Source organism: Silene latifolia, chromosome Y, assembly GCF_048544455.1.
Source record: "Silene latifolia isolate original U9 population chromosome Y, ASM4854445v1, whole genome shotgun sequence".
Classification (NCBI taxonomy): Eukaryota; Viridiplantae; Streptophyta; class Magnoliopsida; order Caryophyllales; family Caryophyllaceae; genus Silene; species Silene latifolia.
The window spans coordinates 111,089,301-111,112,572 of NC_133538.1; the positions used below are offsets into that span (position 1 = coordinate 111,089,301).

At 35.5% G+C, this 23,272-nt stretch overlaps 1 non-coding gene across 1 annotated transcript; it reads right to left on the minus strand.

Moving 5' to 3' along the window:
- Nucleotides 1-7,238: 7,238 nt before the first annotated feature.
- Nucleotides 7,239-7,346, minus strand: LOC141635208 (small nucleolar RNA R71). The gene has a single exon (XR_012539910.1). It is a non-coding gene; the product is annotated as a small nucleolar RNA R71 (small nucleolar RNA).
- Between the last annotated feature and the right edge of the window lie 15,926 nt (nt 7,347-23,272).

The window sequence follows — 23,272 nt, forward strand, 5'->3', positions numbered from 1 at the left end:
AATATTCCAATAATAAAGCAACGACAATCAAACTTGCACTTCAAGCTAATGAGATAAAAAGCATCTTCTGGCCAGCTATCATCAGCCAGGTTTACATCATAAGCAGTTCTACAAAAGAAAGAAACATCACAGCCATTAATTTCCCTTCATACATGGATTAGTTTTCGGGTGCTCCCACCATAATATAGGAGAAACAATCTTCACACATAGACCCAAGTCAGTACAAACCAGAGGAAAAACATATAACAGATTGAGGAGTGTAGATAAAACAATATAGAATTGAGAAGAGTTTGTAAGTTTGTATTAGCTAACATGAAAACATATTAATAAATATATAGAGAAATCTAACATTTGCGCTTTCCTAAATGAAAGATGACAAACAAAAAAAATACTTCATAAAAAGGCGGTTCTATAATAAACTCAAAAACTATAACACAAAATAAATGTTTCATCATACATTATGCATAATCTTACTTTGGGGTAGCGATTCAGCACATCATTGGTTTGTACCAAAAGAATACCTCGCATTTTTCTTAAGAAATCATAATGGAAACAAACACAAAATATATTTTCCATGAGCATATTAATTCATCAAATGGCAACTAAATAAGGTCGCTGAAGTAGGTTTCTACAGGGAAAAATCCTAAAAAAATAGCCAAGCCAGCTAGAAGGTCTATTATAGTGGACCAATTATGATCTTGAAAAGGTTCGTAACGTTTCTCATTATGTTCTTTAGCTTAAGTTAATCATCAATGATCACCACTTTGTATTTAACCAATGGCTAACAATTTTGTGGCGGTCGCATCGTTTATTGAAAGCACGAATAATAGAAGAAAATCGGCATATAGTGTGTGACAGTCCTTTTACTGGCTAAACCCTCATTTATTACTACCTATCAATCAATGAGTGATTTTATGTATAAATAGATAAACAATCTCAGCATAAGACGGGCTTCCACAATAATTAGTGAATAGGAAGGAAATAGTTGTTTGCAACTCTCATCTTAAGTCTCAATTTTCAGCAACTTAACAACAATAATGCAATTTCTAAAGAGAAAACTCCAAAATTAACGTAAACATCTTTGCAGATGGTCACAACGATTAAGCTAGCTAGTAAAGTCATTAATTCAATATGGAGAGCATGAATCAATAGCAAATTAATACTATTAGAATCAAAGACGACATCAAAATCCGACAATCACTAATCAGATTACCCTAATCAATTGAAAAAGCAATTAAAATTTATAGAAGAAAAGTAAATGAAATAACTCATATCATTAGAAACTCACCATTAAATCAATCTCCGGAAGCTAAAAACTATCAAATTCGAACAATCAATCAATCAGCTTCAATAAACGCAACATCTCTTTGGAAATAAGCAGCCAAGAAGCAGAAAAGGGGAAAGGAAATCAGAGACGTGAGGGGGAATGATTTTCTAGGTTTGGAAAGAGAAAGGAGAAGAAAAGAGGGCTGTTTGTAGTGTAATGAAGGCCCGGTTTCTAAAAGCCAAACCGACACCAATGGATGTGTTTGTATTAAGGCCCAACTTGTAGAACCCAACAAAAAACAAGGCCCAGCGAAACCAAGAAGTCTAAACGACAGATTTGGAGTCATTTTGCACTGTTCATATGAATAGTGTCAAGCCTTGGGGATAAGGTGAGTAGATTAAAGTTACACTTATCTCTATTAAAATTATATTTATACTTTAATGGATTAAAGTTACCCTCTCAATGACTAAAGTTATACTCTATATGGACTAAACTTACATTTTTAATATGGACTAAAGTTACACTCTCAATGGACTAAAATTACACTTTCATAGACTAAAGTTACACTTTTAATATGGATTAAAGATACACTCTCAATGGACTAAAGTTACACTCTCAATAGACTAAATTTACACTTCTAAAAGACTAAAGTTACACTTCTAAAAGATTAAAGTTATAATAAGTTGTGTTCAAATTACAAAAATTCAAAATAATATTCGTCAAAATCACATGAAAAAGACTAAAGTTACACTTGTAAAACGCAAAATTGTTGTAAACTTGTTTTAAAATTACAAGTTTCGAAATAATATCCGTCAAAACCGCTTTTAAGTTTAAAGTTACACTATTTATGATTAAAGTTACACTCGTAAAAGTCTAATGTTACACTTGTAAAACAGTAAAAGTGTCATAAACTTTGTATAAACTTGGAAGCATAAGAAGACAAAAGGTAGTGTTACGTGGGTAGGATAATAAATTAGGGCATGTGTAATTAGGCCTAGAGAGAGAAAGAGAAAGACAATTAATTACTATATAGGAAATTGATTAGTGTTAAGTGTGTTTTTTGTTTTCAATCTCACCCATCCATATTGGAAGATCTAAGGGTTGAGATGAGGATTTAGGGACTCAAATAATATGAGGGACTCATTTGAACTTCACTATATATATATATCATGTAAGTCCACCTTTTTAAGTTGAGTTCATATATTCTAATCTAGGCCGTTGGATCTGATAGATGAGTAGTGGAGATTAGATTTAAATGAATGGCCAAGATTAAAACACTACAAAACCCTAATATCTCACATTTCACTCCCAATCTCACTTCTCTCTCTTCCTCTCATCTACTCTTTCCCTCCCATCTATCTCCAACAACACCACCACCGACTACAATAACCATCACACACTCCCACCACCGACTACAACGCCCACCATCACACATATCTTCTCTGTTGACCACAATCCCCAAAACAGCCCTTTGTTCCTCAACCACCAACATTATATGGATCCACCACCTACCCTTCCTCTGAACACAGTAGACAGCAGCCCACCACTTCTCCCTCTTTTTTCGTCCTTTACATACAGCCTCCACCTATCCTTCCTCTTTTCTTTCTCTTTCGTCTTTTTACATGTAGCACTTCCATGGGGTTGGTGGATCCCCGCTGCTCAAGCGTGTGGTGTGGTGGTCCACAATTTTTTCAGATCTCTTATTTATTGGTGTTTGTTGTAGTTGTGTGGTGGGGTTGGTAATTTGTTGGCGGTGATGCCGTGGAAGTGGTGGGGGTGTTTGAGTCGTAGGAGAGGTGGCGGAGAAGAAGGGAGTGCGAGAAGGAGATGGAGGAAGGAGGTGGTGGTTGGTGTCGTGGAGATGGAGGAAGTGGATGGTGGTTGGTGCCGTGGTCATGGGTTGGGTGGTGTGGTAGCGATGGTGGTTTCATGATTGTGGGATTAAAGTTACACCGAGATGGACTAAAGTTACACTTGTAAAGAACTAAAATTCCACTGATATGTACTAGAATTACACCCACAAAGCCGTAAATGACTAAAATTACATAAATTCAAATTAATATATCCAAAATCAATATATTAGTATAAAGTTACACTGTTAAGGGTCAAAATTACATCCCTAAATGACTTGAGTTACATAAACTTGTATTAAAGTTGCATACAATTTTCTTAAAATAACCTAAATTTAAATTTTTACATATAAAATACAGTAAACTATTAAAGTTACACACATAAAATATTAAAATTACACTTGCAAAGCAATAAAGTTACACTCCTAAAATTACATAAATTCAAATTTATATATTTAAAATAACATTTTTATTACATAAATTCAAATTTGTATATACAAAATGACTTTAAAAGGTTAAACTTACACTCGTTAAAATTAAAATACACTCAAATATTAATAAAAGACTAAAGTTACACCCGTAAAGCAGTAATGTTTCGCAAAAAATAATTGGCTGAAATAGGGCTTAGAGACTCAACTAAAATGGTGGACTCATCTAAACCGGATTATATATATATATATATATATATATATATATATATATATATATATATATATATATATATATATATATATATCGGGATCATGTGTGAACTAATAAATTACGGTGCGAATCGTACGAACCCTTTCTCAGCCCTTAGATCAAACAAATCAAAGGCTGCTATTAGATGACTTATTGCCCTACAAACACATACCGTCTTTATCCCCTCAAACACATACACTCTCACTAACACTTCCAATATCACTTATCACTGACATGCATCGTTCTCCGAGGACGATGACTCCCCGACGACGACGTCTAGTTGCCGGCGGAGGGATCTCTATCTAACTATTTCACATGAAACCACAAGTTCGATCGTGCTTCTCTAAAGTTTGTCGCATCAATCCTCTAATTTTGATCAAATTTGGGAGCTTCTTTGTCATGTAAGATTATAATTCGTACTAATTTTCATTGTTTTCATTAATTACTTCTATCATTTTCATAATTTTCCCTAAATTTGTCCTAATTTGATGAAATTTAACTCTAATTTCATTCCTGCCTCATTCCTTTCACAATGGCGTCAACGACTTAGCAGTCTCCATTTTCACTATACTAGGCATACATTTTGTTTCTTCTTCATTTCTCGTGTTTTGTTGTTGTTTTCAATCAATTTTTCCTATTTTGTTGTTTGCTAAATTTGTGTGTTACTTGTGATTCATTGTCATTGATGATTGTAGTTCAGACGTAAATAATTTGTGTTCTTATTACTTTAAGTAATTTGGTGGTTGTTATTACATACCACTTGATATGTTGGGTTAAGGTGTTCTGGTACTGCGGTGACGCAATCCAGTGAGTGGGGGTGTTACTGGTGAGGGTTATGGGCATTAGATGGTTAATTTATTTGCGTATTAATACTCTAGCTACACATCTCTAACTTGTTGGATGCACATGCTATGATTACCGGATACACAAATAAATTTGTGCATCCGCTAGTAATAACATGTGTATCTTGCTGATGTGACTCATATTTAAGCATATCTAGTCCCTGAATTAGCCTCGTTCCTATGCTTTTTAGTGCATCATTGGGTCATTTACTATCTTTGGTTTCCCCTTTTTCATATTCTTTGAGGTTTTGTTCCCTTGGCAGGAAAGGAGTGCAAACCTTGCATTTTCATGGCAAAATGGAGCTAAATTGATCAAATTCAATGACCAAGCATCAAAGGGAAGACGATACTAGAAGACCTATGTAGATAATAAAGTAGATTGGGCAATGATGAAAGGATCATTGCATCTCCAACAAGAACCCCGAGGATTGTTGAGGAAAGAAAAGAAGAGAAGTGGCTGACCTGTGATCCGAGCATCTCCCTGCCCAGGACGAGCATCTCCCTACTACAATCTGAGCGTCCCGATGCTAAGACGCTCGTCTTTAGGCCAAATGATCCGAGCGTCCGTCCCACAATCCGCTCAGGTCCCCATGCAGAACCAACCGTCCATGCTGCCTAGACGCTCGGGACGCGCAGATTTCCTGAAAACTACCAAAACGGAGATGAGCATCTCCTTGGAGAGGAGCACTTCCTCAACATTTCTTAAGGGTCTTAATAGTCATTTAAGCCCTTGGAAACCCTAATTCTTATACCTAATCTCTAGTATAAATACACCATTGTACTACCTAGATTAGCATGCCATCTTAATAGGATCTTAATCTTATCTTAATCAAGTCTTAATACTCTCTTAATCTTTTAATCAACTCTTAATTTAGCATTAATACAAATCTCATTTATTAATCTTTCCTTAATTTCTCTATTGTTCATCATTTATTTTGGCTAATTAGAAAATTATTTGGGTTTATTTGGAGGATTGACAACCTTACATCAATCATCAAGTACTTCTATTATTCTTTGCTTTGTTATTTGGAATCATCTTTATAGGTATAATTCTCTCTTAATCCTTTTTAGTTATTGTTAATCATCTTCATTTGTTCATCATGTTTTGCCTTACTAGTATGATTGACAACCTTGTTAGCATGTTAAACATGATAATGAGTGAGTAGTTTCCTTAACTAGGGTTAATGGGGAATTAGGGGAAACCAACATGGGGATTGGTTCATGCTTAGTCTAATATGTTTTCATAATTAATTTGCTTGCTTGTTGTGATTCCAACTTATTCACATGTTATGTTTGATGAAATGTGAGACTATGAATCCTTGCATTTTTTTACCCATCACTTACCTTTTCAATGAGACTTGTAAGACATAAACCATCTCGAGTCTCATTAGACCATGCATATAATTGGATAGGGAGGATTACGTCAACTTTTAGGTGTTGTACAATCTAATAGATTCGGCTCCGGGACCCAAACCTTGTTAGGGATTGTAAGACATAAACCAACTCGATCTCATCACAACAATAAGTGCTTACATCTAGTAGAGAACATGTTTGTATGATCAAATCCCATGAATCCCCTATGAACCCATGACACCCTAGTGCTTTTAATCAATTGTTTAAATCTCATTTTAATCATCATGCTTATTTTCATTACTTTATTTACATTGTTATTTAGTTTAGTTGATCTCCTACCTCAACCCAATTTGTGACACACTTAGACACAACCATTTGGAATCGAAAATCCTACATCAATACCCGTCCCTTGGGATCTGACCTTTACTTACCTCTTTACTAAAAGTAGAGTAGTTTGTGAAGTTATAAATATTGTTCTGGTCAAGGTAACCCTTAACGACAAGTAACCGAAATCCATACACCGACCAAAAATGGCGCCGTTGTCGAGGACGGTGTTAACTTGATTTGATTTTCTTTGATTGTTTTTAGTTGTGTCTTTCTTTACCTTGGGGAAGTAAAACTACTTAAGGTTCGTTCTAATTGTTTTCGAGTTGTTTGATATTTTGCATGTCTAGGAGATCACAAGGTAACTTGTTACCCATTGATCTTGAAATTGAAAGAACTTTGACCAACAATAGAAGACTTGCATGGAATACTTTGAGAGGTATTGGTGAGATTGTGGACATTCAACCAAATAACATTGAGTTCATCAACCCTTTTGCAAGAGAAGAAGAAGATAACCCAACACATAACCAACCACAAAATCAACCCACAATGCCTAAATTTTCATGACATTCCGTACCAACCGAGGAGAACCTACCAAATGGTACTCCTACACCACAACACTTAACCGGTAATTTCATTGCTAAATCCGCATTTATACAATTGGTTGAGAGAAGTCAATTTAGGGGGATGCCTAGTGAAGACTCTCATTCTCATATGGAGACTTTTTGTGACTATTGTGATGCTATTTCTCAAACCGGAGTGACTCAAGACCAAATTCGATGGGTCTTATTCCCTTTTTCTTTGATTGGTTCCACGAAACAATGGTTGAAGAGCCTAGATAAGGCTACTCTTGGTATTGACTCTCGGAAGAAATTGCCACTTGCTTTCTACAAAAAGTTCTATCCTCCGGAAAAGACTAACATGTTGAGAACCCAAATCACCGGGTTCAAACAAAGGGACGAAGAATCTTTGTATGAAGCATGGAAGAGATTCAAGGATACTTCCCGATCTTGTCCACATCATGGACATAGGGAGTGGTTCCTTGTAAAACAATTTTGGAACGGTCTATATGAAGACTCCCGAAACATTCTCAATATGGGATCAAATGGTATGTTTACCGAAGTTGATGATAATCAAACATGGAACAAGATTGAGAAAATGGCGATCCATAACTCACAATATACTGTTGGAGTGTCCCCGACAATAATGCGATCACAGTTGTCGATCATGATGATCACATGTTTAAATCCTTAAGTTTTTATGACTAAAACTTTAAACTAAAATATGTGATATTTTAAATAATATTTTCAACAAGTGGTATCAGAGCTTTATGGTTGTTGCATGCAAGATCGGGATCGTTTTTCCGAGATAATACGATTAAAGAATAAAACTTGAAATTTGTGTTTTATGTTGATAAATCACGAAATGACTTTGCATGTTAAAAGTTTCTGGTCCTAAGTGATTTTTAGGACATTTTGGTTTATTTATGAATTTTATTGTTCATTTTATATAATATTGGCATTAAAATGTGATTTTTATGATAAAAATGTCATTTTTGGACGAAAAATATCTAAACTTTGAATTTTTCAGTGGTTTTTGGATATGTTTTCACATATATTATCTACTGATGACCTGTAAATTTTCATGATAAAATGAGTTGTTTTGCTCGAAATATGGATTTTTTAAGTTAAAATCGTATTTAAATTTAGTATGTTGTCACATGAAATTTTACAAGATGTGTGTAAAATATTTGGCTATAATGAAGTCTTTATGCATGATTAATGAATTTTTGATGAAAAATCACATAAATAGTGACTATAATTAATAATAGTGCTAAAACATACTTCATGACTAAAGGAAAAACGTCACATGTTAAATTTTATCATATATTTCAAATATAAAAGTGAAAAGTTGATGAAGATAATTTTTCTCATATTTTATGGTCATATTTGTTAAAACCGATAAACCGCAACATTGTTTTTCTCGATAAATTTTCGAATTTTTTTTTAACCTAAGTTTTGATTATTATGAGTGTCATGGTATTTTTCCAGAATGTTCATGAGTTTAAATTTCAAATTTTGAAATTAGTTGAAATTTTTATAATTTAATTTGAAGTTTATAGCATAAGTTTTGTATTTTTGGTCCATAGTGAACAATATTAAGAAATCAAGTCGAGTTATTGTCAAAATATTAGTGAAGACTAAGTTTTGAGTCCTAAGATGGTTAGGGTAATTAACTTGTACATAAATATGAATTTATGTAATTATTGTGATTTTAATAAGTTAAATCACGCAAATCCGTAAAAACCGTTTAATATACGATATTGGCTCTTAAAAGGCGATTTAGCATAAAATCTAACATGTTCATACATATTATAATGCTACATTTTATTTATGACTGTCATATTTTAATTTTATGTAATTTTTGAATTATGTATTTTTACTTAGTATGGCCTTAGTTTTAACTGGTATTACACGAAATGTATGGGAATATCGATTCGGTTGTAATTATTGTGATCTTGTATCACCGTTTTGTAATTTAATAAATTTATTTTTATTTTTATTACAAATGTAAATAGGAAATTATGTAATTCATTTTGTAATTTATTATTCCGGAGTTCCTTGAAGACGGTGCCATTCGAGAAGGCGATCCATCAAAGAAAGTGTTGCCTTGAAGTGCGTACCAAGACCGAAGTTCAAGGGACCAAAGGAGTTGGTTTCCGAATTTGTAATAGTTTATTAGATTTACTATTTTAGGAAGGCCATACTAGGATTTTATTTTTATGCTTTGCATTTTATTTATATGTTGCGTGCATCGCTAAATCGCCATAACTAAACATGCATTTTAAATCGAGTTTATCGACCGTGTCAATTAAAATTATCGTAGTTCACCGCTTTAGTTCACTTAAAACGTGATAGATAATAAATTGACATGACCTCTCGCTAAAATAAACAATTGAGACTTAGCCTTACCAAAAAATAGAAACCATGAAAACCTATTTCGTGAGGGAGTGCGCTCGGCCTTACCGGAGTACAAACCTTGCTATGTAGGGGAAGTGGGTGATAAATGTCTACCCACCGAATTTATAAAGATAAGGGTTGTATTCGGCTTTACCGATGCCCAAGTTGATGTAAATTTTGATCATGGACACATTTATTAGAAATTTGGGTTGAACTCAACGAAAGTATTCTCGATGGTTGCCGGATGTGTTTCGAGCTAAAGATAAATATTAATGTAATTTTATCGACCAAGAGTTCTAAAAGTAGAATCGATTAAAGAGTTAATCCACCGAGTTATATTGATGAGGGTTTAATCGGCTTTACCGTGCCCAAGTTAATATGAATTTGGGTCTTGGAATCATTTATAATAGTTGGGTAGAGGTCACTATATAAATGCTAATAACTTGTTTAATTATTTACAAGTATTATTATGACGATAAATGTTAGTTTTCATCATTCCGTTGTCGCATCGTTTGCATCATTCTATTTCTTGACCTCATTTTATACGATACCATTTCGATTTTATTTCAAATCTCCATTAAAACATCGTAATTAAAGACAAATATGAATTTTCTTCTAAAACCCCGTGTTATCCAATGGAAGGATCTCTTATGAAGAGTATAGGTAAAAGTTATTTGTGATCAAAAGGGTTTTTGATTTTCGACTAACATATCTACTTACAATGAATGATTTCTCATGTGCTTAATTGAGTTAAGTACTTTGAAACGTTAAATCATTTTGGTAACTCGATTTGTTGGAAATCAAAATTGACCAAAATAGCGCAACCACTTCAATGAAAGTTTTAAGACTAAACGAATAAATTGAAGAGTAGTCTTCATGAATTTCAATTTTGCTTCTCTTAGCAAAGACTTATTGAAATGAGTGGGAGCATTCTCTTAAACCGTTAAGAAAAGGATAAGGTTTCAAGAAGTAAAATTAGAATGGAATTGATACAAGGTTATGGTAAAAGTTAAGTTATGTAGAATAACGATACTAAACCTATCAATCACGACCAATAAAGTTTCCATTGTCTTAATTGTTGGACGCTAGAAAGGAAACTACCCCAAATTATTGAAGAATCAACAAGTTAGTTGTGGGACATCTAATGGGACCTTCTTCTTTAATTGTTTATTTGATTGACATAAATTTTGCTAATACTACTTCGTCAATAATAGAAACCGGTGGTGGTTTTCATCATTGTATTTGATACATAGGATGATTAGAATATGACGACTAGCAACAATGATGTCGAGAGATAGAGTCATTGTGTACTCAATCTAGTTTTGGGTATAAAGTTGTACTTAATTATGACTATTAAGTTCATAAACTCTGAATAAGAATATAATCTTCTTAAGATACAAAAGAGGTTTTACTTTTGTGACCCTATACACCACGATTTGATGTATGGCTAGCCCATTATCAAGGTGAATATATTCTAAACCAAACTAGAATAATACATCATGTAGATGATGCAAGACTCAAATTGGTAACCCAAGATTAAACCTTAAATTCTGGAATGATGAACGCAAAGAGTTATCGAGTACTCTTAAAACCATTAGATTGTTAATCTTATGGTACATTCGCATCTTGTATTCAAAGCAAGATATCTCGTGCTTTTCGTTGAAAAGAAGATCGAGGTTATAAATCATTGATCCAGAATACGTTGATCATTTTCTTTTACCAACGTTTTAAGTTGACAGTAATGTGTTCACTTAATAAGGTAAATAGAGAAATCTTTGAAGAAGTTCAAAAAGTTCCAGGAATTACGATTTAGTCGTGATGGGATTATCAAAGTGAAGACTTTGATATAAGCCAAAGGAAATGTGATATAGTATCACAAATTAATCTCTCTTAGCACGAATTTTGGGATAATGTGTGGATTGGATAAAGAAATCAAACGCTATTCGATATGGTTTGGACCTTAATCAAGTTACTTTGAATTACTTGATCTTTTTGGGGATTTTATCATATTTTCTAAATTATTTTTCCACTAAATCTAAAACGATTCATATGAGATATGAAATGGTAGGGTACTATGCTTGTAAGTTTTCACAAGAAACAAATGCTCATTTTTTCTTACAATAATCACGAGTAAAACGGGTTTGTGGCTCGTGAACCTGTCTTTTTAGAATACAAGTTTATTTCTAGAAGACAGAGTGGGAGAAAATATTCAAGAGCCACAAAAGAATTGTATCAAAAATTGTATAAAAATTGTATGTCGCAAGAAACTGTATTTTCTTGGCTACATGATGTTGTTTCTTCGAAATCTAGGAGGTTGAACTCATCACTTGTTGAAGATGATGAATTCATGTTAATTTTAAGAATGTAAAAATCTTACAACTTACAAAGAAATTGTTTGATTCAAGTTACTTCTGGAAAGTAATGAACATATGACTTACATAAGAGTATTTAAGTCACAACTCAATACAAGGCTTAGAGTTATGAAAATCCGAAATAAATTCCAAGTGGAATTGTTGGATATCAAGGAGAGATATCAAAGCTTGATTAGTTGCAAAGTTTTGTACACTATTCGGATCTTCTTAGGAATTGTATTTCATTATGATGAGATATATAGCGAGTGAATCTAAAACCCACATCTTCATAGAAGGAATGTATTCGATACATGTTATGAGTTTTGTAGATTCTTACAATCCTAAGATAATTTGAAACTTAAGAGAGGGTCTTAAGTAGGACATCAATGAGTTGGAATCAATGTTTTGATCATGTTATAAAACTTTTCTCGTTAAGTCGAGAAGTTGTGTTTATACATGAAGTTTAGTGGGAGTTACGGAAATTTTAATTAGTCTTATGTGTGGATGACATATTGATCATTGAGAATGATTTAAGACTTTTGGAGTAATATAATACATCTTTAATATCCAGATTTATGGAGATAAATCCACATGATATTAGCGTCAAATAAGAAGTCTTATGTTGATAAGATTCATAACTAGTTCAATCAAGTTGAACATATTTGATTGATTCCATTTGCTTCCGCTGTCGGATTAATTAAATGAGTAATGATGTATAACACTTCATATACTTTGAGTATGATGAATTGTTTCAAATCGAATTTAAGTAATAGTTACCAAATAGCCATATTAATTATTCTTAAGTGCTTGAAGAAGCATTAAAGATGCAAAGTTAAGTGTTTTTCCAATTCACAAATTTGTGTAAGGGCTTACACTAATGACTGTTGAGATTGTATAAGGTTTCGGACAAAAACCGTATTCAAAACACGTAAAGATGGTTAAGGAACCATTGTGGCTATGTTATTTAAGAAATAGATTTGCCGGAATCGTTCTAGGCAATAAAGAACAATGAAAGATATTTAAAATGGAAATTGAGTACACTTGCAATCATGAGATGTGCAAGAAGGATGAGTCTCGCACACTATGAAAAACAGTGGGAGCTATTCTAAGGATTGAGGGCCTATGTCTATATTGGATCTAGCCACGTACTCAGAAAGTTTTGTAATGCAAATGTATACATTACAAAGGAAAACGAGTATGTAGTAAGGTTGAGTAAGGTACAAGAAGTTGATAACACCTACTAACCAAAGCCTTCTCATAGGCTTAACATGATGAGTCATGTCATTTCAATTGGATTGAGATGAACAACTACATACATGATAAAATTGGATTATAAAAATATGAAGTAGTAATCAGGTATTGATTATTCATATGTGATAATCACATTTGTCGTTCGAGTTTTTAAATCTAAAAACTCCTTTTATACTTTGTTACATCCAAACGGGTTGTAGAGACAATATTGAACCCCGTTAAAGTGAACTCGGATTAACATGGTAATTGCCCATAGTCACTTGTATGAGGTGACGCCTCGAAGTGACTAGAGTGTGATGCGATTGATGGCAAGTTCAAGTGCCATAGAGTCATATGAGATGACTAGTCGATCACATAGGCAGACTGTTAGGAACACTCTGTCGTGCAGTGACCGCTTATAGAGTTCTCGCAAATTTATAAAGCCTAGTCGTGGCGAGAGCTACTATAGTATTCTAATGAGTCAATTCTTTTGACTAAAGACTGTTCGCCTAAGGTGGCAGGGTTTCAGATTAACTTTATTTATGTTACTACGACCTACGTAAATGGGGTTAAATGGGCATATTTTGGGTTATGATGGCTGTGGCTAGGCGAAGGGAATAGTGCGATAGGAATTGTCTACCCCCTTGTGAGGGTTAAAACAATATCTCAGGCCACTCGAGGAGAAATGAACTGGAAATGCGTGGCCACGCTCGGAAGGTATCTAAGGTAGATAATTCCGGTCAAATCAGTTATTCTCCAGATCAAGGAAACCACTCTCGATATGATCACTTACAAGTACGACCTGAAAGACACCTTGCATTGAGTGGGAGATAGTAATAGGACAAGAGAATTGGTGACGCACACTTGTCGAGGACAAGTGGGAGATTGTTGGAGTGTCCCCAACAATAATGCGATCACAGTTGTCGATCATGATGATCACATGTTTAAATCTCATTTTTAAGAATACGTAAGGGATGATTCATTTTATAGTCAACTGATCAACATTAATCGGTAACGATTGGCTTGCTAGAGTTTGACGTTATCGTCGTGGGGCGGTGGTGGTCGATTGATCCCTTAAGGTCACACCTAAAGGATGATGCCCTAATCTGTAAAGTTGATTAATTGTATGACGATACAAGTTAATCAATTCCTTAAAATTGAACAATTCAATTTGTGAGAGAGAATATTGATATCTTATTATAATGGGATTAAATAAGATTTATTTTAGTAATTGAAATATTCTATTACTAAAATTGTTTATTGTTTGTGAAAAAATAGAGATGAGAATGAATGGTTAATTATAATTACAAGATGTTGTGAATTATAATTAAATGGCCCATTTTATTTATGTGATCATGTATTACTAGTCAATTTGTTGTATGTAATTTTATTAATTCATAAAATGTTATTTATGTGATAAATATGCATTAAATTAAGGGTTAATTAATGAAAGTACTCCAAACTATTGGGGTGCTTCTCAAAATACTCCAAACTATAATTTAACTACCAATATACCCAACTTTCACATCTATTCGCTTTTATTAGAATTGGTTCTTTATTAACTTGTAGTAGCAGGTAAAAAGATCTCTCATTCGTCATTATATATGATCTTCATCTTCTTCCTCTTCAATATACTTAAAACCCAGTATACCCCACTTTTAAATACCATAAATTACCAAAAATCAATCAAAAACACACAAAAGCCCTAATTAACCTAATTAAACAGACACAAAATATAAATCGCAAAAACTGCCTTAAAAACAAATTAAGAAGAGTTATCAGTGCGTTCATATGAATTAAACTGCTCTCAATCCTTATTTCCAACTCTCACCATTGTTCTTCTCATTCTTACACTCCTTAAAAACATTAAAGTCTTGACAAATTAACCTTTAAAGCAGTACAAACCTAGAATACCAATCTTCTGTTTCCCATTAATTACCAAATCTGATACAACTAAGACTAAAATTTGTTGGGTAAATTCGTGGTTGATTTTGCCGCACTTTTTGCTGATCCATATGAATAGAAGAATATGAAGGAGAGTGAGAATGAGAAGAAGAAGGAGATTTCCCCTAACTCTGCTGCTTCTTTGATTTGGCGATTGATAATATTGTTGAAGATGTTCTTGTTGAGATTATTACTGATGATGAGGATGGAGAGAAAAGAAGGCAACCATGATCGAATGAACCCAGAAATCAAAAGAAAACAAAATCAACAAATAACAAGAAAAAGAACCTAAATTGAGACTTCAATCGAAGATTAAGGGTAAAAACAAGCTGAATTAGACAAAATATCAAATTCCCACCTCAAATTAATCAAAAATACAAAAAGCCCAGAAATCATTTTTTTTTAAAACTAACGGAATTTAGGGTTAGGACTAGGATTTGGTGGAGTTGTGTATGAGAAGCAATGGACGATTATGAGTGAGGTTTGTAGAAAGATAGAAGATGATAGGCGTGATTTTAGGGTTGATGATTTGGAATATGGGACATGTGTGGAGGTAGACGATGAGGAGTGAAAGATGGTTGAGGTAGACTATGGTCATGTGAATGGAGATGATAAAGAGGATGAATTGGAAAAGATTACTGGGATTTTGGTGTTCTGGAGAATGAGGAGGATATTAATGGTGGATTCATAAATAAAGTAAATAAGGTGGAGAAATAGAAGGGATAAAATAGGAAGTAACCGGCTTAGTAGGTAGTCCTTCCAGCTATTTTAGTAAAAGCAAATAGATGTGAAAGTTGGGTATATTGTTAGTTAAAATAAAGTGTGTTGTAATTTGAGAAGCACCCCGATAGTTTGGAGTATTTTCATTAATTAATCCTTAAATTAATTAATAACATGTATCATACTACATGTGACATATTGTGTGACAAGTTGTAACACCCGCAAATTTCTCATTTTGACGTTTATACTTTATTTAACCGTTTAATTACTTTATGTTATATTTTAAATTATTTAACTTAATTAATTTTATTTTAAACACGATTTTTATAAAAACTGTATTTTTATAAGCCTGTTTATATAAAAGTATATTTTGTTAGTCGAGTAGGATAATAATGATAATATTAATAACTGTAACACCCCCATACTCCAAGTGCCTTACCAGGACCACTCAGGTATAAGGATACTACCATCTCGGTTGCCCGAGGTACTGAATATCATAAGACAATAAAGAAACATACTTTTAAAGTAATTATAGATTAAGTGATTACAGGTTCCAAAACCAAAACTAATAAAAGGAATTACAAGGTTCTCATACGGTCTACACTAAAACTATCAAAGCTACTAGACTTCGTCGACACGGCGGAAGACTTCTAACGCCACGTGATGACTCATCCCACTATCCCATACGCGTCATATCACACCTGCTCAATAATCGCTCACCACCCCGAATGGATCACCACGCTTTTAAAACATTTAAACGGGTCGATTAATCACACAATTCAATACATATATCAACAATAAGATAAACAGACAAATGAACCGTCACACACACACACACACACACACCACCAACTCCCATCGTCTCAATCGACCGTCCCACTGGACCCGACCACGCCGATGGGGGACCGCAGCCGTTCCCACCTAAGCCCCGCTCATCGTACGAGCGATAACCCTGTCCCTTTAATGTGCACATCCCCTTCCGTGGCGGGTTCCACGAAGGGCGAAACTAGGGCGTGAAGCCACTCCCGCAAGTGACTCCACTCGGTTTCGAGAACGCATCTCGAGAACCGTAGAACAATCAATCACAATCACAATCACAGGTAGTCACAATCAATTACTATATCAAACAATCAATCTCAACACATCAACAATCATCCCATTATGGGACTAATACGAGTAGGAAATCCTACCGATATGCACACAACCAGAACGGTCTCTTCTGCTTGAGTCAAAAAGCCTCTTCTATGAACCCTCCTCCTATCATACAACACATAAGGGCTACCAAATCACATACTACACATAAAACCCCCAAATCTCTAAATTAGGGTTTAACCAAAACAAAGGAAAGACAATAAAAAGGATACGTAGATCTTACCCTCGACGCAAGGAACTCAATGGTATAAACAACGACAAGAACTGACCGTCTGAACTCCGGGAATTGCTAAGAATGCGATTAGGAAGATGAACTTGTTGCTTTCTCTCTTAAACAGGGATTTAGGTTTTGTAAAAGTAATTTAAAACAATGACGACGAAACTTAAATACCTTAATCGCATAATTAACAAAACCCGAGAAAACTCCCCGTAAAACCGGACACTCGATCGAGTACCCGAGGTACTCGATCGAGTACCCCCTTACTCGATCGAGTGCCCCAGCTACTCGATCGAGTACCCAACAGGTCAGAAACTATTTTATTTCGCAACTTGCTCTTACTCGACAGAGTAAGGGCTACTCGATAGAGTACCCCAAGACTTATAAATACGGAGTATTACAGTCTTCCCTCCTTAAAAAGAACTTCGTCCCCGAAGTTCAACCCATACCTAAAAACAACCATACTGACTCGACCAAGACACAACAACTTAGCTAAGGACTCAAGAACTCGACCGAACATAGAACATGAACCCTTAACACCCACTCCACCAACTATGTTTACTTCCACAACATGACTCACTATACCGTATCTACCACATATATATCTCTCACGATACCAACTCCATACATAACCAACTACCATCCTCTAATGCTGCTAGTTCCATAATATCATCAACTATCAAATCCAATACCAAGACACTCATAGACATCAAACGGAATGTTACATTCTACCACCCTTAAAAGGAACTTCGTCCTCGAAGTTTACTCACACTCGTAACCTCATCATCCAACCCACAATACTAGCGAAATATTCTCACACTCCTAAACATCACGCTACTACAAGCACGGTCATGACCTTTAATAAAATCACCCACAACACGAATCGATCTTTTATTCTACATCAAGACTCAACTTCCGAATATATTACCATATGTACAACCATCAAAATCTGTTTTATCGCATCCTACTCCTCTTAAGACAAATGTTACGTCCTCGTGACTCACTAATACCAAACCATATCTATATCTCATTACCCTCTGTACCACCACATGTCTAAGATAACCGTCTATAACCCAAACACTCACCATTCTTATATCCAAGGCTCCCATACATAAACATTTCCCATTCCTCAACTCATTCGGCAAAACAAGACCTAACCTATACCATAAACTCGTAGCAAATCACCATACCCACTCTTCATTATTACTGCCAAACAACATACCTCTCTACGTAAGGCACTTATCTCCCAGAAGCATAACTCACGATCCGCACTCGTTACGTACACGCACACTAGATCCTCAAATTCTTTCTTTCATTACCGCAAAATTCATACACAACTTAACATGACACTAATTTCCCCAACACCCTACACTCACTGTCTCAACAAAAGATTATGAACTATCTGCCGCTTTCAGATCATTACAACACATGTTCCACGAATCATTTTCCATTACCATGTCTACCGATGTCTCATCTGAAAACAAGATCAAAATTACCGTAACAACCTCTCACAACCGTGTCCCATCAACAGATTATCACTATCCCATGACAACAACGAAACATATACAACTCTATTTCATATCATACTCTACCTCATTCCCGACTTAACCTGGTAAAGAAAACATGAATAAACAAGACAACTGTCTATCAGCACAAACTGAAACTCGCAGAGAGCAACATCAAACAAAACAACAATCTATATATAACTGGTAGGTACTTTCGAAACTCGAATCATAATCATCCCGCCTACTCCACCACAACCGGTGACGGCATCACAACACCGCCACCAACAGCCACACCGTAGTGCGAAAATACCCGCATCACAAAGACTATGTACCGTGCCCGGATTACCACCCGAGGCACCACAACCACACCGATAGACATCACAACCGCATACAATTCCCATAAATCACACTTTCGACTCAAAGATATAACTTCTCAGACAAGAAAAACTTACTCAAATCCACCTTATTAAATCACCACGCAACATATTATATGGATAAACAGTAAAACAGATAACATCTCATGAACATCATCTCTATCATTTCCCGGAATACACATGTGTTATCAATACACATAAAATTATAACTAGCCATGTCAAATCAATCAAATTATTACCTTTTTGGATATCATTCAATTAAATTACCGTGTCCAACATATATACTACAGAACATTCATAAAACAACTTTATAATTATCACACCATACCACTTCTTGTGAAGTCAGAACCTCACACAAACATTTACACATATCATAGACCCGTAATCACAACCAACTAGTCAATCCTGATCACGTAAGTTACCACACGAAAAAGGTCACCTGCCGCCCGAGTTTAACTCATATGCCCCTCATAACATATTCCCCCATTCGCACAACCATCACTTCCTGCCAAATATAACCATACCTTCACTATTCAACTAATAGCGTCCGCCTCATCTAACCACATCTTATACCCTCTCACAATCATACACAACAATCAGGTCCCTACCAAATCAACCTCTTTAGAATTGCTACCTATCTAATATACCATCACTCTTAACCACTAGTGATAACACCACAATGCCACCGCTCAGTATATCAAATCTCTTACACTCATATCAAAATAACATGGTTTTTCTCCTATTTTTGGTTAACATTGCAAATAACGAACATCAAACCCATCCACAAAATTACCTCAACATTATTCCCAATGCTATCTTATTTATATTGTCATCCAACTCTCCACCAAATATCTCGTATCGTGCCAATACTCCACCAACTTATTACTCCCCTAATTCCTCGAAACTCATTACCAATCATGTTGTCCTGAAACTCCTATATAACCTTTAGCTAACATCCTCGTGATACCATCACATATTTCGATGATTCCTTATCTTTATATCACATAGCTCCGGTGAACATTTTCCTCAGCTTACTTTTATCCTTCTTTTCTCTTTACACTCAATAATACCAATTAATAGTTCAACTCCTTATTCCTTCTAGCTAACTCTTTAGAAATCAAGTTACCCCTTCGTTGCTCCAAAACTCAATTCCATTATTTTCTACCGACATCATCTCACTCTTTCTTACCATGGATCTTCTCTTATTATGCTATCACTCATACTTGCCACTAATCTATCCACAGAACCAACGTTTAATGTTCAAACAATTGCGTCTCCCTTTTTACATCTCTAGAAATCAGAATTCATTTAATACCGTTAATTACCCAAGGAAATCACACAGTAGTTTCATCTTTTAATAAACCAAACCTCCCAAACTCACTCACTGTCTACAAATACACCTCGCGACATGTCTCCACAAAGTTCACTATATATTACCCTTCTCAACCCCTTTAAACGAACTTTCACTACATAAATCCATAACCCACACGACTCCTAACCATTTCCCTCCATAACTCTTTACACATCTCAAGCTGCCACTATCCACATTCTTACTTTCAATCTTTTCATTCTCACGTTCATTATACTCACATCATCCCTTGCCTATATTCACTTATTTTTACATTGCTCAACACACAATCATATCACTCATCCCGCCTCGCACAACGTGCGCCATGCCTCAATAAACTATACCAATCTTCCTTTTCTTTTTCCACCATCTATCGTAATCACATATAACTCATGACCTCCCCACCGAACTCATACTCATCATAGTGCCACTCTTTACATCATAAGATTGGGTAACTTACGCTTCAGGACCAACACATACGTAAAACAATGCATAAAGAAATAATACAACACCTTTGAATTAAACATAATATGCAACGAATGTCAAAAAGATAGACATATGACCCGAAATACGCATATGACCTGCACAGACCCCACTCGATCGAGTACCAGAACCTACTCGATCGAGTGCCCAACATGCTCGATCGAGTGCCCCGACTCCAGAACCCAAACAGACCTTCTGATCTCTGACTTACTCAACCGAGTAGTCCGGCTACTCGATCGAGTGACCCCATACTCGATCGAGTGCCCGAGGTACTCGATCGAGTGCCCAAAAACACGATTCTGGTCAAAATAACGACAAGTACCCACTCGATCGAATTATGCAGACTCGCGAATACTACCCGCATGTTATCTCACATACCCCAACGTACTATGCATTCATTATTATTTCAACGTTATGATTACAACTACGCATTCAAATCTGCGCGACTCCTCATACAATTAACAAAATAATCTACTTCGTGTTATCAAGTGCCACGTTATAAACATCCATCATGCTTTTCATCCAATTCGTTATATAAAACACTTATCATTGAACCTCTATTCTTCATGTTACTACTTACCAAAAGCCAAACACTACCATCTATCATGCTCATATAACATTCAACTTTCAATCATGTATTACCCGCATGTTTTAAATTTTCATAACTTTTCATAACACAAATCACACCCATACACTACAAATCCTATTTCCATGTTGCTAATACAACAACATTACAATTCCACTTCATCACACATCATCATATACGAACTACTTTCTTTTTCTACCATATCATTCATCATTCTCATATACTTTTCCAACGATTCCAACCATCATGTCAACCAACTATCATGCAACATGCTTTCAACAAACCATATACAGTACAATTAACATACACGTCGCACATATACACACGGACTCCACGTTCCCATACCCGGATCGCTTAAGTATCATGGGGCCAAGATTTTGAAGTGAGGGCGCCTACTCACCCAAAACCTAGCATCAGCCGGGCTCCCATTACACATACACCAGGTTCATTTTATTAGACTCCCTATGTTCATTATGTTCATTTGTTACAGGTTCCAAAATCGTCGCTCTGATACCATTTGTAACACCCCCATACTCCAAGTGCCTTACCAGGACCACTCGGGTATAAGGATACTACCATCTCGGTTGCCGAGGTGCGAATATCATAAGACAATAAAGAAACGTACTTTTAAAGTAATTATAGATTAAGTGATTACGGTTTCCAAAACCAAAACTAATAAAAGGAATTACAAGGTTCTCATACGGTCTACGACTAAAACTATCAAAGCTACTAGACTTCGTCGACACAATGAAGACTTCTAACCGCCACGTGATGACTCATCCCGCTATCCCATACGCGTCATATCACACTGCTCAATAATCGCTCACCACCCCGAATGGATCACCGCAGATTTTAAAACTTTTAAACGGGTCGATACTAATCACACAATTCAATACATATATCAACAATAAGATAAACAGACAAATTTGAACTGTCTCTCTCACACACACACACACCACCAACTCCCATCGTCTCAATCGATTGTCCACATTTGGACCAGATACCGATGGGGGACCGCACCCGTTCCCACCTAAGCCCCGCTCATCGTACGAGCGATAACCCCGTCCCATTAATGTGCACATCCCCTTCCGTGGCGGGTTCCACGAAGGGCGAAACTAGGGCGTGAAGCCACTCCCGCAAGTGACTCCACTCGGTAGAGAACGCATCTCGAGAACCGAGAACAATCAATCACAATCACAATCACAGGTAGTCACAATCAATTACTATATCAAACAATCAATCTCAACACATCAACAATCATCCCATTATGGGACTAATGCGAGTAGAAATCCTACCGATATGCACACAACCAGACGGTCTCTACTGCTGAGTCAAAAAGCCTCTTCTATGAACCCTCCTCCTATCATACAACATATAAGGGCTACCAAATCACATACTACACATAAAACCCCCAAATCTCTAAATTAGGGTTTAACCAAAACAAAGGAAAGACAATAAAAAGGATACGTAGATCTTACCCTCGACGCAAGGAACTCAATGGTATAAACAACGACAAGAACTGACCGTCTGAACTCCGGGAATTGCTAAGAATGCGATTAGGAAGATGAACTTGTTGCTTTCTCTCTTAAACAGGGATTTAGGTTTTGTAAAAGTGATTTAAAACAATGACGACGAAACTTAAATACCTTAATCGCATAATTAACAAAACCCGAGAAAACTCCCCGTAAAACCGGACACTCGATCGAGTACCCGAGGTACTCGATCGAGTACCCCCTTACTCGATCGAGTTCCCCAGCTACTCGATCGAGTACCCAACAGGTCAGAAACTATTTTATTTCGCAACTTGCTCTTACTCGACAGAGTAAGGGCTACTCGATAGAGTACCCCAAGACTTATAAATACGGAGTATTACAATAACAGTTAAGTTTCGTCTTAAATTATAATAGGTTTGACACGTATTCCCATCTAGCATAAGACCGTCACATTTTCTTTTTGAGGCTAAATTTTCGGACCAATCCGATTCCTACTACACATAATCGCACTCACTTTATCTCTAACTTGTTATTATTATTATTATTATTATTATTATTATTATTATTATTATTATTATTATTATTATTATTA